The sequence below is a fragment of the Dreissena polymorpha genome, chromosome 14 (assembly GCF_020536995.1).
Source record: "Dreissena polymorpha isolate Duluth1 chromosome 14, UMN_Dpol_1.0, whole genome shotgun sequence".
Lineage (NCBI taxonomy): Eukaryota > Metazoa > Mollusca > Bivalvia > Myida > Dreissenidae > Dreissena > Dreissena polymorpha.
In genome coordinates, this window is record NC_068368.1 from 31,282,574 (window position 1) to 31,299,616 (window position 17,043).

Genomic DNA, 17,043 nt, shown 5'->3' on the forward strand with positions numbered 1-17,043 from the left:
CCGAAACTGGATCAGCCAGACAGGCAGCGAAAGTGAGTTCAGCGTGTACTATGATGCTTCCGGGGGGTAACTTGTGTTTGTCCGAAAGCGGTCCTTTAAGGTGCATACCATCTCGCAATGTAAATAGCGTATCATACGTTAAATAGGCTGTATGTGACGCCGACCCAAATAAAAACCCCGGGCCGAAACTAGATCAGACCGACATGCAGACGTCGGGAGTTCAGCGTGCACTAGGTCGGATCCGGGGTATAACTCTTGTTTGTCCGAAAGCGGCCCTTTAAGGTGCATACCCACTCGCAATGTTAATAGCTCCTTATACACATAATAGGCTGTATGTGACGCCGACCCTTATTAAAACCTCGGGCCGAAACAAGGTTAGCCCGATAGGCAGCCGACGTGGGTTCAGCGTGCACTAGGTCGCTTCCGTGGGAAAACTCGTGTTTGTCCGCAAGGAGCCCTTAAAGGAGCATGCCCACTCTTAATATAAATAGCGAATAAAACGATACATAGGCTATATGTGACGCCGACCCTTATTAAAAACCCGGGCCGAAATTAGATAAGTCCGAAAGGCAGCCGACGGGAGGTCAGCGTTCACTAGGTCGCTTCCGGGCTGTAACTCTTGCTTGTCTAAAGGGGCTCTTAAAGGTGCATACAAACTCGTTGTTGAAATGGCTTGTCAATAGCCCGCTAAACAGGCTGTATATTTTATCCTATTTAAGTTTTGCTAAAAATGCAAAATAGGTTGAGCATTAATTATGATGCTATTTAGCCTAAAAAGGCTTACTTTTATATATGTTTCAACCTATTTAATAAACTTTCGAAAAAGGCATATTTAGGCGAATAGGCTTCTTATAAGGCTCAATGATTATGTTTCAACCTATTTAATTAACTCGCTAAGTAGACTGAATAGGCTGCTTTATAGGCTTAAAGTGAATAATAGGATGCTTGTATCCACCTATTTCCCATACCTTATTATGGAAGCGGTTATTTTGTTGCTAAAGCCAAGTATATACCCGAGATTAATGAAACCATGCAAACTTGGTGTTAAAAAAACGTCAAAGTGGTAACTTATGACGCCATCGGTACGTAAATATGACGTCATATAACGAACATATTTACGTTATTCGACGAATGCTGAAAAATTCTACACACTTGCCACGTCATATACGTTAACAATGAGGTCATGTTAGTGTCATTTGAGGCGTGTCGGTAAGCTCAAAACACGTTAAAAATTTCGCGACTTTGTTCGAAGGTGTTTGGGTACAGCTTCGTTTTAACGCTTAAGTGTTTCTTAAATAATGACGGCATCGCTCCCATTCTTTATAATGGTAGCGGTTTTCATGTTGATGGAGGCAAAGCATATAACCGAAAGTAATGAAATCATGCACGCTTGTTTGGATCGATGTTCCAAGCAAGTCAGAAATATTGCCGACCTTTAAAGTGACGTCATTGACGTCAAAAATTACTTCAAATTATCAACTTATGACGACATCGCCATGTCATGTTACGACCGGCTGACGTCATTCACCGAGTTATGATACGTCTTACACACGTGCCACGTCGCCGACCATCAAATCGATGCCATTGGCGTTAAAACTTACGTAAACAGTTAACATTATGTCGTCATCGTTATGGCTTATGGTGTCATATAACGTCGATGTAGTGTGATTCGACGCGTCTCGTAGGGCTTTACACACGTGCCAAATTTCGCGACTTTATTCAAAGGCGTTTTAATACGGTTTTGGTTTAACGTTCACGTGTTAACTTCCATAGTGACGTTATCTCTCACATTCCTTAATTTATCATGGTAGCGGTTATTTCGTTACTGGAAGCAAAGTATATGATCGAGATTAGAGAAACCATGCACACATGTTTGGCTCGATATTCATAGCATTTCTAAAGTGACGCCGACTTTCAAAGTAAAGTCACGGCCGTTAAAAAGGACATCAAAATGGCAACTTATGACGCCATCGGCATGTCAATATGACGTCATATAACGACCAGATTGAAGTCATTTAACGACAGTGCATAAGCTATACACACGTGCTACGTCGTCGTTCTTCCAAATGACGTCATTGCTATTTAATATGATGCCAAAGTTATTCGTTCTGATGTCACCGGCACGGCCACATCACTTCATTTAACGCTCGGGCACACGTGCCTTATTTCGCGACTTTTTCAACGTCATTTGTGTGCGGCTTCGATTTAACGCTCTTGCGGTGTTTTCGTTATTGACGCAATTGCTCCCATTCCTCATAATACTAACGGTTCTATCGTTACTGAGTAAATGTAAAAGATTAATGAAACTAGGCACACATATTTGGTTATATTTGCCAAGCATGTCTGCAGTGTGGCTTACCTTTCAAGTGACGTCATTGACGTTAAAAATGACTTAAAATGGTACCGCAACGGGAATATGACGCCATATAAAAGCCTGACAAGCGTCATTCGACACATCCTGGTAGGTTCTACACACCTTTCAAATTTTGCGACTATATTCAAAGTCTCCATGACTTCTATATTGTTGACCTTCCATGTGACGTCTTCAACATCAACGTAGATGCCAACATTTTTTGTTTGACCTTATATAACTCGGGCATGTGTAAGTTGATAACGAAGGGTCCTGGAGCCGTATTCATCAATAATAAACTCAAACTTGGACTCAAACTCAGACTTTGACTCAGGCTTAGACTTACTAAAGACAGACTCAGGATTCGTATTCACGAACGCATTTGGAAATAGACTTCAATAAGATTGTGTTTTTTTAATGACGTCACGACTAAGCGAACTCTCTAGTAGGGAAAACGCGCCAAATAGTGTCAAAAATAGTAGCGGACATGTTTGCTATAACTTATTGAATGGAGTGTTTGGCAGTTGAAGACAGCGAAACGAAGCGCCAGCAGGTTCAGATTGGTCCGAGCCAGAGATTGTTTTTAATGCGCTGGTTCGGGACCGCTGGAACCTTCTATCCGCGAGTATAAGGGGATCGGAGCCGAAAAGATTTTGGTTATTCGAAGAAAAAAATGGGACGAGGTGGCGAGTAGAATATCAATGTAAGTTATATGTTATTATCGTATCTGCCTTATAGTTGTAATATTTTATTTAATAGCTTACTTTTGGATTTGCTACCGATGTCGTTTTTACTAGCGCCGAATAATGCACTATGTAAACAAGGGGCATAACCACTCAGCAAATTGTACTTACGGATTTCGGATGTGATTGTGGAATGTGTTTTAGTTTCAAACATTTGTTATGATTTATGGTACGGTTGCACGTTCTTTGTTTCCAAAATTTGCACAAGTGAATTGTTATTTAAGTATTAATAATGAATATTTGTGGTTTCACGGATAAGTTTACCATTTAAGGAGGTCTATTGTTTTAGTTTTCATCTCGTACCCTGTTAGATTCGTACCCATGTGTGTTTTATTCGTATCTGATTACAATCTGCACATTTCCAAACGAACTTTTTATTTACTACACGTTTACATTGATAACTATTACCCTGTATGTCGTTTATATTAAACTAATCGACAGTTATGATGGCAAACATGAAATGTAATGTGTTTCATAAATACTGCTATACATCATACAATTGTTTTTATTAAACTTTCAGAAAATTTGGGGTCGCAAAAACTGGTGAACAGTGCCAGAAGGAAAACCAAAATTCCAAGGCTCGGTGTAAGTTAATTACTTTTTTTGTTATGCTTTCATTTAATTAATTTTGTTGAAAAACTATAATCAATTGCAATTAGTTTGTTTCAATATTACTACATGTCGAACCTAATATGTGTTTTGTATGTGATATAATCACAATGACTACTTACTTATATTGTTAAAATTTGTAAAAAAGCTTATGAGCATTTTCATTGGTTAATGTATGTTTTATGATACTGTATTATTTTGCTGAAATGGTGCTAGAATATATACAGCTACGTCACGCATTGAAAACAATTTTCAGTTTTTTTCGTTAAATTTAACTTAATAATAATTGTCTAAATGCGTAATTGAATTAGTGTTATAAAAAAGATCTGACACTTGTCAATTCATATGATTATTGATTAAACTCATCAAGGAACTAGAAATGGCGCGGCAGAGGCCGACGCGTATCCCCACGCCGAATGTTTGACCTAGGTGTGCCCCAGGGTTGGTAATGGGGCCATGCATAGCTGAGATTGACCGTATTGTCATAAGAGAAGTTCAGTATCAATTAGAAGTGAATTGGTGTAGAAATGAAGAAGTTATAGTAAAAGGCAATTTTGGGTGGGTGTGGTCTATGTGGGCGGGGCCCCAGGGTTGGTAATGGGGCCAATGCATAGTTGAGATTGACCGTATTGTCATAAGAGAGGTTCAGTATCAATTTGAAGTGAATCGGTGTAGAAATGAAGAAATTATAGTAAAAGGCAATTTTGGGTGGGTGTGGTCTATGTGGGCGGGGCGCCCCAGGGTTGGTAATGGGGCCATGCATAGTTGAGATTGACTGTATTGTCATAAGAGAAGTTCAATATCAATTTGAAGTGAATCAATCGGTGTAGAAATGAAGAAATTATAGTAAAGGCAATTTTGGGTGGGTGTGGTCTATGTGGGCGGGGCCCCAGGGTTGGTTATGGGGCCATGCATAGTTGAGATTGACCCTAATGTCATAAGAGAAGTTCAGTATCAATTTGAAGTGAATCCGTGTAGAAATGAAAAAAATATAGTAAATGGAATTTTTTGGTGGGTGTGGCCTATGTGGGCGGGCGCCCCAGGGTTGGGATTGGGGCCATGCATAGTTGAGATTGACCCTAATGTCATAACAAAAGTTCAGTATCAATTTGAAGTGAAAACATCACTGGATTAAATTAATTTAAATTTTTTAAGTGACACTATATTTTTTTCATGTGATTTCAGAGTGTACCAGTCATGAAAGTAGAGGCATTAAGTGTAAAGAATGTAAGTTTTGGATATCTTTAAATTTAGATTTCAAATTGTCTGGAACAAATCTTGAAAATTAAATATTAATACATTTAACACTTAGATAGCTCTAATTGAAGGTATTGCAGTGCATACAATTAATTTAGAGTTAATAATTAACTTGCATGGATGGAATTCCAGTTCTTAAAACTATACTGACAATACCATGATCTGACAAAGCAAGTACTGTATAATGTTATTATGTAATATGCAACAAAAGTCATGCATTTGTTGAAACATAATTAGCATCAAATATGTTAAAACTAAGTACCAATGCATAGTACCAATGCATACATAGATTATGTGATATATATGTTTTAATTTTTTAACCTTTGAAGATCATAATATGAGAACAAGTCCATTTATACAAATCACACTTTTTATCCATTTTTGCAGCGCTCACAAAAGAAGAACGACAAGAGATCACAAGCCGATACCTTAACAAAACTTACAGAGAAACCGATGGGAAATAACTAAGAAAAATTAGAATAAGAAATAAAAAAGTTGACTGTATAAATTGAAATAATACATTTGGAGAAAAAGATGTGTTTAGTGTCAATACGTGACCAAGTGCTATAACTCTGACATGTAATAAACTAGTAGTAGATTTATTCCCCTTTTTGTAATTAAAAGGATCTTATTATTTTTTGTGCAACTACTTTATAACTCTTTTATTTCTAAAATAGATAGTCTATATTAGAAATAATAGTTATGGGGCAGTTGCACACAAAATAATAAGATTTTTTTTTAATTCAAAAAGGGGCATACTATTATTTCTATGATAAAAATATGATTCTATCCCTTTTTGTACTTATAAAATTCCAGTCAATATTTGTGTGCTTTAAGAAATGTAGGTTAAATATTACATTGGTCATTGTATTATGTTACTGACATATAAAATACATTCTACATTCAAAGAGGAATATTAGTTGAATGTGGTGTCTTGGGACACTTCTTGATATTATTTGCTTACAAGATATACATCATTGATAATAATAAAATTCTTCATTCAATGAACTGAATGAAATTCCAGAATAATGGTAGATGCAGTTATGTGAATTTGAAATTAGACATCAACAAATCCTGGCATCATGCTTTAGCCCTGGCCAACTGGCAGTGAACTTGAGTGAAGCTCGTTATTCTGTAGCTGGCATCATACACAGCCTGTAAACATAAAACATGTTATATTACACTAACAAAATAAGACATATTTTTTTAAATTGTTTCTTAGGTATTTGATAAAATGCTGATAAAATGTTTCTTATTTTGCTAATAGCAAACTGTTAAAATTAACATACAGTTGTTTCATTAAATATTTGTGTTTAAAATAAAGTTGTATCAAATAAAAAGGATTGCATTTAGACTTGCACATAACTGACTGTTAAGCCATACCTGAACGTTGATGGTGGGAACGCCCTTTCGCCCTATGTAGACTTCTACATGGTTTACTGGCTTCTTGATATGCACATGCGTCCAATCGATGCACCCCAAAGTACTTGTAAAACCTGAAAGTTGATCATTTAAAATTGACCCATTTTTTGGAAAAATTACAATATTAATAAGTAAATAGATATTGATATAAATGGATTATGATCGGTGCATTTATGTGCATTATATTGAATGAAAGTTCTGCCTTATGTCAGAAGTGATGCAATATGCTGATGTGTCTTAACTTGATAATCAAATTTAATGTCATCGTTTTACTATTGATTGAAAATGCAATAATATGTGCATTTGAGAATAAAATATTATTTCTGTTGTTGAGTGTTTTATTAATTTACAAATAAAGTGCATTACAACAATGCACTTGCCATCAACAAATGCATATTCTACAGCATTTGTCGCAAAAATACATTTTGTATTGGAACTCAATTACAACATAGACAGACACAAGGACAGATGCACATATGGATTCAGGTGTACCCTATATCTTCTTAACAGGGTGTATAATATACACATTAATTATAGCACCTTTTTTTAAAATTAATAAACATTAATTTACATTACATTAAAGATCAAGAATTTAAAAATAACTAAATAATCGTCATAATTTATTTTGAAAATGTTTGGAGAAAAAAAAATCCCCGATGTAATTTCGAACCACCGACTAGTCGGTCATATATAATCACGGGCACCGATGCGCTACCAACTGCGTCATGGCAGTGTAACTTTATTCGGCATATACATATCTATAGGTAAATTCCTACATCTATAAATAGATTTGTAATAGTAATGAAATCAAAATTTATGCATAGTAAATGTCTTGTAAACGTTTTCTAATAGGTTTCCCTTTTTAGAAAATATCCATTATTATAGTTTATGATACATGCAAATTATATGTTATTACTTTTTCATTCAAACAACAAGTATTATCCATAAAATTAGTGCATGTTCACGTTCATTAAGTTTGGAGATTATTTTCACAAAAGACAACAAACAAACGCGGACAATTATGAATTTGACAGTTGTTTACAATAAATAAGAACAATTGCAAAATGCACACATCGCAAATGACTCACGTATCAGCGATCCCACCAAGTTCTTGTTTTGCACGAACGGCGTCGTACCAGCTGGAAATTTGACAACTTCAACTCTCTAGCTGTCAAAATATTATTGACCTGTGCACAGGTCTACATAGTTCTGGCTACCATAACTTTAAATGCCGCTTTTTTTTAATGATTTTTGCCACGTTGCTCGGGAAAGTACACACTGCCAGGGCGACCGGAACTTGCAGAATCCGCATCGTATTGCGGCTCAACTTTTCCTTGCAAATATTGCAAAGAAATACGATTCCCGGTCGGGTTAAACGATACCGTTTGTAAAGTTCAATATCACTATAAATCTCCAAAGGGTTGGTACGATCTAGATACACTCTTTCAATAATATTATTATTATTACGCAAGGAGCTCGTGCGGCGGCCATTTTGTAAAGTAAACGCTCAAACGACGTTACGTCATGATTGTATAGCGTAAGTCTAAACATTGTAGACTTAGCATTTGAGACTTATCTTACTGAGTCTGAGTCTAAAACTAACCATTTTATGTTTCGTGAATTAAGTTTTGTAAAGCTGAGTCTGAGTCTGAGTCAGAAACTGGAGCTGAGTCTAAGATTTGAGACTTACGTACATTGGTGAATACGGCTCCTGGTTCGCAACGATATTAAAAGGTGTTTGCAAACATCGCAGATTCAACGCTTACATCGTAATCGACCGCAAGAGTTGACCTCTCTCTCTCTCTCTCTCTCTCTCTCTCTCTCTCTCTCTTCTTTCAATGGGCCATGTAAAAAAATGTTATGGTTGTAATGTATAATATTATAACATTTCCATAGCTTATTGATTTTGTGGTATTTAATATCATTATACAATTAACAGCATACTGTCCTTGCGTCACCACGGATGTGTCGTTGACGCATTTTGTATCCTTTGCATCTGTGTTAATATATCCCAAAAAACACCATGTTGAATGGGTCGATATATCATAGTAGTGATCTTAAATAAACAACAATTGGGCCGTACTCTGTGAAAAGGGGATTTAATTCATATGCGTCAAGTGTCGTCCCAGATTAGCATGTGCAATGTGATATTTTTCGTTTAAAGGAAAGTACATTCTCGTAAAAATGCAGTTAATGCGGAATGAGTCGTCCCTGATTAGCCTGTTCGGGCTGCACAAGCTAATCTGGGACGACACATAACACGACTTAAAATGTCACGGAAAATGTGCGGCTTTAAAAACTTCAGGGTCGGCGGGGTCGGGTTGCCCGAAACACATAATTTATTGTGTTTGGCCTAAGCTTTGAAACACAGTTGAAAATATGGTGTTGTCTTTTTAATTTGTTTATATTAAAATAACTAGAAATTGTAAAGGGTTGTTGATGCCTCTTTTCCAATATTACGCCTTAAGAATCATCATGAAATGGTAAGATTCGAGATTTCATGATCTTTATGTTGGCGGAATACGCGTTGTGATAAAAAATATAAGGAGCGAAATCCAGGTTTAACATTTACTTGCATCTCATAAAATTGACAACAAATCTAACGGGTGTTACGTCATGACGACAAAGCGTGCATGAACGAAACGTTACAAATAGCGCGTTATATGCATCAATGTTACGAAATCCCAACAGTCTGGGATCCGTGAAATTCAATACACCATAAAAGAATAAATACAAATAATTAAATACATACTCATAACAAAATATAAACACTACTTAATTTGCAACATACATAACACAATGGAAATGTACAGTCAATGAAATCAATCACAAGTTTTATAAATGTTTCATTATTTTCACTTCACTTCCCCAGGAGATAAAGTTTCGTAATTGGTCTGCTTGTCAATTTATTTCCAACACGAATTTTTGCTGATCGCACCAGTCCATCGTTTCCCTTGACCACCTCCTCGATGACAAGACGACACGACGACAGCTAGCTTCCAGCGACTACGCGGTGTTTCGTCGTGGACTTGCACAACACTACCAACCGATATACACTTTTCGTTTGCGAATATCACTTCCGGTAGCACTTGTAATTTCCAGTCTGCCAATGGTGATGTCATGATATGGTAAAGAGGTCACTCGTCTTCCGTATAGTAAATGCGCTGGTGTTACGATGTATTCTAACTCGAACTCGGAACTAACGTATGTAAGAGGTCTGTCGTTAAGCGTCGCTTCGATTTCTACGATGATTGTCTGAAGCATACCAACTGTGATGTAGGAACGTCCCAGTATCTTCTTTAACGTAGTCTAAGTGATGCCAATCAAACGTTCCCAGGATCCTCCGAACCACAGCGCTCTCTTCAATGTAAATTCCCACCTTGTTCCTCTATTGAGAAGATCATCAGGGACTGTCTGAAACAACTGCTGTAGAATATCGGCTGCTGCTACAAACGTACTTTCATTGTTAGATACCATAAGATAGGGCAAAGAATTCCGGCTCACAAATCGTCTGAATGCTTGCATGAACGAATCAGCTGTTAAGTCAGGAACTACTTCTAGATGAACTGCACGTGTACTTGCACACGTAAACAGGCATATTTTCACTTTGCATTCAGTCCCGCTAGCGTCATTTACATACACAGCGCCGGTGTAATCAACGCCTGTGACAGAAGATGGTGTTGAATCGTGTACACGGTATGTCATCAATGTCGGTGGATCCTGAGCTGCAAACGATTTTCCCTGAACCTTCTTGCATGTAATGCAATTCCATATGATTGTTTTAACGAGCTGTATAATGTTAGGTATCCAGAACAGTTGTCGAAGAAATGTAATCGTCGCACTTGTACCGGAATGTTGAATTTCTTCATGAACATATGTCACTATCAGTCTTGTTAAAGGATGTTTCGCAGGCATAAGGATGGGAAATTTAGTCATCTCATTTAGTGGTGCATTGTGGATACGTCCCCCGCATCTTAAAATGTCGTCTGAATCAAGGATCAAACGTAACTGTTTCACCAACGATGCTCTTTTACTGGTTTCGGCTTTAAGATTTTCAATCTCTGTCACGTACAAATTATGTTGAGACGTTTTTAATCAGAGGTGTTTGGCGGCATGTATCTGATATGGTGTTAACGTACTGTGTTGCATTCGTATTTCCGCTTTTCTGCAGCTTTGCGCAAATTTTAAAATATACGCAGTAACTCTCTATAACTTCTTAAAGTTACTGAATCTGTGAATGTCAATGATCTCTTGCACACATGTGCTGCTTTGATGTGCTGGTTTCGATGGTACGTGCTGCTCTTCTATCCATGTCAGTAGCGCATGGTTGTAAATACCAGCGTTCGATTTCCATTTCGGCCACTGTTCTTCAGCTATGATCTACTGCGGTCCATTCTACCACATCTTGTTTTCTTTATGTTGTTTTGCAGTCACGACCCCGTGTTTGCAGGTCAGCTCATGCATCTCGTTTACTAGGTTTTTCACAAATCGCTGTAATGTCTTGGACTTATCGGATTTTGACCAATGTAATGTGATTTGGCTATCGGACCACATGAATGCATTTTCACATTCTAAAACGGCCTGTAGATGTTTTGTAAGTCTTGCTCCTAGAAGGGCAGCCATAAGTTCTAGTTTTGGTAAAGTAATCGACATCAACGGCGCAACTCGTTATTTTTGCCGAAACCAATGTTGATTGCCTCCCTTTAACGATGTACGCCGCCGCTCCATACGACTTCATATTGGCATCCACAAACACGTGCAGCGAGCGACTGACATTTTCGTTACAGTTGTCGTTCTTTTCAGATTTACGGAAGTAGTGTCTGTTTACACGCATCATCGTCGCATCATTCAACTCGCCGACTAAACTGCTCCACACATGTTGAACGTCGTCGGGTAAAATCGTGTCCCAGCCGAAGTTTTGTGGCCACATGTCTTGAATTCGTATCTTCGCTCGTACTGTCACTAGTGTGAGCAAACCTAACGGGTCATATATTATTGACGCCTGTCGTAAAATCTCTCGTTTGGTAGCCTTTTGTGGTGTCGCTCTGATGGGGGCGGCAGGAAATCTCAAGGCGTCTGCCAACGTGTTCCAATTCATACCCAACAATTTTGTAGTCGGTTTTGAGTCCGGGACATTTTCTGACTCGGCTAATTTCCGCAACTTGGCACTATTTGATGCCCACGCTCGTAAATTAAAACCGGCTGTCGACATGAGATCTCGAGCATCTCGGAAATACGAAAGCACTGCCTTTTCGTCTGAAATGCTTGACATTATATTGTCCACGTATAGGTCTTTTTTCATTATTTTGCTCGCCCAATTATCACAGTTTTTTTCAAGGCGTTCTGAAGTGTAGCGTCTAATATAAAAGGCGAGCAAGTGGCCCCAAATAAAACTGTCTTGAATCTGTACGTCCGTAGAGGGCTGTATGTAAGATGTTTCACTTAACCACAGGAATTTAGTGACGTCTCTGTCAGACTCTTGAAGTCCAATGTGTAGAAACGCCTTCTCGATATCGGTACTAGCCGCAAACGCGTTAAGTCGAAACTTGACAAATATGGATGTCAAGTCGTTAAGTGCTGGTGGGTTTTACTGCAGGTAATTATTCAGACTGGGTGACTCTTGGTTTTGGCGGTAACTGCAGTCATACACGATTCGCAATGGTGTCGTGTCTGAGTCTTTCTGCACGGGATGATGTCGAATGTAATGTAGCTGTCTGTCGTTCGTCAACAGTTCTCTGATTTCGATTTTTCAATAAATAGCGGAGACAGTTGCTGGTTTGTATATTGACTCACAAAGTAACTGTCTTCTGTATCGTTTGCAAAGTACTCGCTCCGTCCCAGAAAATCGTCTTGTGGCAGTGCTTCATATCTCTGTGTTGGTACAACTTGGGCATCTTTGCTGGTAGATTTTTGGAGTAGACATTGCCGGAATTTGCGAAGTTTGACTTCTAGGCCGAATGTGTATTCTTCGGATTCCAGCATCTCGTCCGCTGTAGATACGGCGTCGGTAAGCGAAAGAATATTCTCGTTTAGACTAAAGACTGCATACTTTGTTCTGTAGTGCTTCGATGGTGGTCTCGTATTGTAACATGTAATATTCTTCTTTCGCTTTTGCAATTTTTTTTAATAAATCGCCCAATGATTTTCTTTAAACCGAGACGCTAGCTCAGTTGCTTTTCTAGATCGTTTATTCTCATCATAGTTTTCGTCACGGCACCAAAATATGTTGGCGGAATACGCGTTGTGATAAGAAATAAAAGGAGCGAAATCCAGGCTCAACCTTTTACAACTCATAAAATCAACAACAAAACTAATGGGCGTGACGTCATGACGACAAAGCGTGCATGAACGTAACGTTACAAATGGCGCGTTATATGCATCAACGTTACGAAATACAACAGTCTTACTCTATTTGAGGACGTAGTAAACCATGAAACATGTAATGTCAGCATCCTTTCCCATAGTCTACAATGAAACATGTGATATCAGCATCCTTTCCCATAGTCTACAATGTATCATGTAATGTCAGCATCCTTTCCCATAGTCTACAATGTAACATGTGATGTCAGCACCCATGTCTCAAAGTCTACAATGTATCATGTGATATCAGCATCCTTTCCATAGTCTACAATGTAGCATGTGATATCAGTATCTTTTCCAATAGTCTACAATGTAACATGTGATTTCAGCATCCTGTCCCATTCTCGCCAATGTAACGTGTGATGTCAGCATCCTTTCACATAGTCTACAATGTAACATGTGATGTCAGCATCTTTCCCATAGTCTACAATTTAAGATGTGATGTCAGAATCCTTTAATGATGTGATGTCAGCATCCTTTCCCATTGTCAAAAATGTAACATTTGATGTCAACATCCTTTCCCCAATCAGCTTTGGGAGTTAACTTACACATTTAAAGTCAGGAAAATGTTATGAGCTGATGCCTAGTGATCATGATGCGAATCTCCACATTACTTCAATATTAACTTGCTTTAAGCTGCTTTCTTCTTTGTTTTCAGAAAAATCAGAAGTAGTTTTGGGATCTTTTCGGGAAGGACGAGAGCCCTATTTCCACGAGAGATGGATTGGAGTTCGATGATTATGTGAGTTATCACAATTTGCATTTGGGCCGAAGAAAAACTTAATGAAAACATCCTCAACGAAAACAGTGTTTTTGTTCAAAATTGGGTCAAATATGCCCCATTCCCAATGGAAAAAAAGTAAATATTTTTTCCAAATGGGACCTAACGATTCTCATTTTTAGGTTTCCAAAAAATACTATTATTTTTTCTTTCCTTTTTCAGATCTCACCATTTCATCTCGCATGATGCGATCCAGCTATAAAAGTTCTACCTTAGTCAATATAATACTAACAACAATTATTTTCTCGATTTTTGAAGCATTTTCAGCAAAACAACAACAGCAACACTTATTTCCTTTTCTCCAAAACGCGAACTTCACAATCCAAAGGCACCCGGCCCCATTCCCAAAATAGTGAAAAAAACACTGCTAGAGCATTAAACTTGTATGTTACAAGCCCTTATATAAATAACAGCAATCTTTCTTACATGTACCAAGCTTGGGTCAATAAAACAGGTCAGAGCATGCGTTTTTGGAGCTTTTAAACTTATGCTAATTTTAATTTATGCTGATTATGCTGTCATCAGAACATATGTGCATTAATACGATTTGAATTTTGAATCATCAAGATCAGTCATGCAAAACATGAATGTACACCCTCTGGCTTTGTCACTGTAATCCGAGAGATTGGGGTAACCTGAATCTGGTTAATCATTGCTATAATGAGTTTACTTAACAAGTTCATGCATCTATCAATGTTTTCAATAAGTTATTGTTTCTCAAGACAAGAGTTTAAGAATTACAAAAAATGTTTAGTTTAAACTTTTATTTTCTTGTTAAGACTCAGAGATGGTAAATAGCGCTTAAATAAATCTTCATTTTACAAGTGGAGGCATTGATAAAAATTAACACAAACCAGAACATATGCAATAAATTGCTATTGGCCAAAATGTTAGTTTTAAGGATTGGACTAAGATATTTATGCGCTAGAGATTGGCATGGAAACAGAGTTTTAATGTAGTTTTGATTTTAATGAGTGTCATTAGGTGTCTAAACCTCACAGCCTTCTAGAAACAAAACCGTCCAAATACATGTATTTATCATGTATATATCAGGTCGCAAACAAATGTTGTAAATTCCATTGATATCGAGCATCTTTGAGTCAGCATTTTCTCTTCTATAACATTTCGCAACTCTATGTGAATAGATCCAATCAAGGCACCAGTGAAATAAAGATGGCATTTTGGTGAGCTAATTGGAAAATCAAAATAAATTATCTAGGTACTAGAGTTTTTTGTTTCCAGAGACAGAAAACTTAGATTACTCATAGAACCTTCTCTTTAGAACATTTGTCCATGAAATCCGTTAAAAAAAGTTAATTTTCAGTTTGAGTATTAAGAAGATAGCTCACCAGATGTAAAAACATACATGTTTATAAGTGCAAGAATACATTGTTTACCATTGCCTGCACGTTATTTGGATACTTAACATATCGGAAAAAAGCCTGTTTTCCAATAGCATCTGACTCAGAGGTTTTGATGGCCTTTGGTTGACTTGGCTACTCTTACACCTTGCGCAGTTAATGTGATATCGTGTATGTTTTTATTGGCGTGTGCCCAAACATGGTAAAAACTATAATATTATATAACACAATGAGCTTTCATTTTTCACCTGCAATACACCATAAAGAAGCCTTGAGAGAAGACATTTAAGTCATTGAATACTATATACTGCATGTAATCAGGATCCATGTGTGCAAGATTCTTAATGCAGTAATGGACAACTTATGTTACATTTGTATGTATAAAACATTACTTAAATTTATAAAATTATAATAGTCTGGCTTTCTGAGGAAGCACGGGTCAATGACAACGAGGTATGGCTCATACATCGTAAACATATGTTTTAATACCAAAATATGTGTTTCTCTCTCTCTTTATATATATATATATTGTTGTCCTTAAATAGACAGGAGTTGTTATATTTCCCATAAAACCCGTAAGTTATGACCAAAGTACAACTGCTTTACCTTTGAAGACAACTACAAAGTACAGGGTGTGGGTGGGTCATTTTTAGCGTTACCATTTACCCTAGAGTTTGTGCAGAGCATCATTTTGACAGGCTGTCGGTTTTGTTGTTGCTGTTTTGTCACATTAAAAGGGTATTCTCATAAATTTCATGCTCAGGTGTTGAAGGTTTTTAAAGTTTAAGGTTTAGATCCAACTTAAAACTTAGTTGTTTTTTTATTTCAATGCTTTAAGTGTACGTGTATTCTAAATCCTACGTGACTAATGAAATGAACAGAAGTTATGACAAAATGCCTAAATGTGTCTAAATAACCCGAAATATGCATCAACTTAATTATATTAAACAGGTATCCCTAGCTTTTTAGCCCCTTCCGGTGAAACCAGGGGGACTAATGGTTTGCGCTCTGTGCGTCTGTGAGTCTGTCTGTCACACGTTTCTGGATCCTGCGAGAACTTTAAAAGTTCATCATATTTTTTATTTAAACTTGAATCATGGACAGATGGCAATATGGAGATTATGCACGTCATTTCATGTTGTTCCTACGTCAAAATTTCTGGTTGCTATGGCAACAAATAGAATATGAATATTGCTGAAAATGGTGGATCCTGCGATAACTTTAAAAGTTCTTCATATTTTTTTCATGAAACTTGAAACATTGATTTTTTTCCTACGTTAAGAATGTATGGCTAAAGGCTAGAAATAGTGTTGAAAATGGTGAAGTTTCACCGATAGAGGACTTTTATTGCTTGGCAATAGTCTTGTTTAATAAGCCCCTTACATACTGTTTGTGGCTTTGTTTTATAAATGATGTTTATTTTCTAACATTAATGATGGGTCTGTAGAGTGTCTGTATATGTGTGTGTGTTTGTTACCTGTGTTGTGTCTAGTGAGTTTGTTTTGTGTCCACTGTTTGGTCATTGGTTCTATGTGATAAATAAAGTATCTAATGCTATAAAAATGATACTCTCAGACCCCTTCTGATCCAGCTGAAGTTACTGTTTATTATCCCCTACAAAAGGCCGAGGGATATAAAATTGAACTTGTCTGTTGGTCCTTCTGCTTGTCAGTTCGTCAGTCCGTCCATATGTCTTTCACAAAACATTTTAGGGTTTTATCTCAGAAACTATATAAGATGTCAACATGCAACTTCATAGGTTTATAGATATCAATGCGGAAAATACCATGAACAACAACCATCACCATACTTTTCTATTAAAAGAGTTACTTCCCTTTGTTTTTTGTATGATAAAACTTTTAGGGTTATAACTAAAAAAACATGTAAGATTTCAACATGAAACTTCATGGGTGTATTGATAATTATGAGGAAAAGTGCGATGTTCAAGAACCATAACAGTTCACTTTTTCAAATAAGAATTTTGCCTGTAGTTGTTTTTGTATGATGTAGCTTTTTAAGGATATATCTCAGATAGGCTACAAGATTTCAACATGAAACTTCATGGGTGTGAAGATGTCAATGAGGAGAATTGCAATTCATAAAAGCAATAACCCTACACTTAATTATAACTATTACCTATTGATTATTACCCTACACTAA

General features: G+C 37.1%; 1 long non-coding RNA gene across 1 annotated transcript; it reads left to right on the forward strand.

Annotated features, from left to right (window-relative positions):
• Positions 1 to 2,639: 2,639 nt before the first annotated feature.
• LOC127858585 (uncharacterized) lies at positions 2,640 to 6,709 on the forward strand. Its single transcript, XR_008038979.1, has 4 exons — positions 2,640 to 3,262; positions 3,614 to 3,678; positions 4,888 to 4,929; positions 5,347 to 6,709. It is a non-coding gene; the product is annotated as an uncharacterized LOC127858585 (long non-coding RNA).
• Positions 6,710 to 17,043: the final 10,334 nt, after the last annotated feature.